This window comes from Amphibalanus amphitrite, unplaced genomic scaffold (assembly GCF_019059575.1).
Source record: "Amphibalanus amphitrite isolate SeventyFive unplaced genomic scaffold, NRLGWU_Aamphi_draft 001956F_arrow, whole genome shotgun sequence".
Taxonomy (NCBI): Eukaryota; Metazoa; Arthropoda; class Thecostraca; order Balanomorpha; family Balanidae; genus Amphibalanus; species Amphibalanus amphitrite.
In genome coordinates this window covers 11277-13409 of record NW_024883449.1, presented here as the reverse complement: position 1 = coordinate 13409, position 2133 = coordinate 11277, and positions in this window count along the sequence as shown.

Sequence of the window (2133 nt, the reverse complement as noted above, 5' to 3'; positions counted from 1 at the left end):
CTCCCCCGACCGTCAGCTGACTGGGGGGGGGGGGGGGGCGGGGTCCGCAGAGAGTCAGGTAAGGAGAGATAGGCGCACGGGCGGATGTAGCAACAGGAAGTAGGGAGGCGGAGATAGGGACAAATGGGAGGTGTAGGTATGCCTCAAAACTCGAGTGAATAAATCATGCATGCCGGCTGATACGGTAAACCAAATACGGGAAAACCCAATCACTTCCCTTTGATTGATGTAGATGTAGGTATAAGGAAAAACCCCTATCGCGGGGAGGGGGGCATGAGCGCGATAAACGGTGATTTATAAAACTCACAAATGTCAAGATAGGGGAGGAACGGCAATGCTTGCAATAGAGAATCTGGAATCATCATCTTCGCAGTGGGTCAGGTTTTTCGTTTGCCCCAAACCAGAACATTGGAATGGGGAGCTGACAGGTCTCACTGGTCCTTTATTCCTATTAACGATTTGTTGTTCGGCAATAGCGCTTGCTGAAATAAATGATGTAAAATTTAAAATATTCACCATGTAGCGGTCGCACGAATGACAAGGATACATACTAACTCTCCCAGGATTCAGCTGAGTCCAAGCCTCGCCTTCGCCTTTCTCTGTGTAACCGCTGACCACGTTCGACAATATAAAGGCGTCTGGTTTCTCGCTACCACTCAACCTGCATCATATTCGAACCAGAGCTCCGGTATGTTCCGCTCGTGGTTAGTGGCACATGTGAATCGGATCCCGGAAACGTCCACAAGTCATGTAGGGTTCCAAGGTTCGAAAGCTGGAGTCTAAATGCGCAGATAGGCTGGAGAGTGGAGGTTCTAACTCTGTTGAGTAGAGTGAGCCGTAACGTAAGGTAACATCGTCGGGCCGTCCGACGTTCCGAGGCCATTGCTTGAAATTACTGTCATAAATCCACGGATCATCGCCCTAATCTCATGAATTCACTCCACTGACCGGCTCAATTGCAGACGTACAAAGCCATGGAGTCTTCTACCTATTCTCCCAGTCTGATCGGCGACCCTACCGCAGCATTCACCAGAGAAGAATTAGCAGACCAAGGTTCAGCTGATTGAGGTGAGGAATGGAACATTAATGCCGAAGAAACGTTTATGATCTAAATTCGGGCCGTGATTTAGATAGGTATTACTCCCAAAGCCACGCTGCCAGTTGTAGACGTGTTATCGGGTCCTTCTGGGGCTCGAATTCCACTATAGCGCTCAGCCAGAAAAATGATTGAGTGACCGTGCATGAAACACGGAAGTCGGAACAGCAAATAACAACGTGTGAATGGCATCGGATGTAAAAGGGCCAGTCAATAAAAAAGTGAACTTAAGTTTGACATGATCGTATCGAGCTCAAATCGTAGGTCAAGCCTTGATTTTCACAAGTATTTAGTTACTACCCACGAAACCAAAACCCTGGGCCCGCCCATGTCACCACCCTAAGACGTCCCCTGTATCCACGCCTGTGCTCCCAGCACGCGCCGGCAGCAGCCAAGTCGCTCCTGGCCAATGAGCGGCGGCCCTGACCTCCATCTCTCGCCCGGCGCACAATGAAGACTGGAGAACCCCCGCAGCCGGTGCAGTGGTGGGTACTCCGAAGATGTGGTGGGTACTAGGAGTGAAATGGGTGCAGAGAAAGAATGAGTTCTCGGATCTACAATAAGAGGAGCCTGTTGACGGACTGGGTCAGGGGAACAGCAAACCACATCTGACGCCCAGGGCATAGTCATGAGATATACCACGTCTTGGATCGCTATCGTGGTGTTTCACCGGTGATAGAAGCACGCTGCTATTACACGTGTCAAACTGGGTTTCCATGGAGACGTCAACAAGCCCATTGTTCCAGCACTACCACAAGTGTGACGTCAGCTCGCGAAATGGAATAGTGCAGCGTGCTGCTATCACCGGTGAAACACCACCTATACGATATACATCCAGCACATGACCAGGGCCCTGTTTCACGGCCGACGCTGCTAGCACACGTGTCAAACTGGGTTTCCATGGAGACGTCAACCAACTCCTATCTCCAACACTGCCACATTCTGTGACGTCAGCTCGCGAAAAGTGATAGCAGCGTCCAGTGAAACACCGCCCAGTCTTTCCCACCTCTTCAGATAAGTATCCTTTCCACTATACT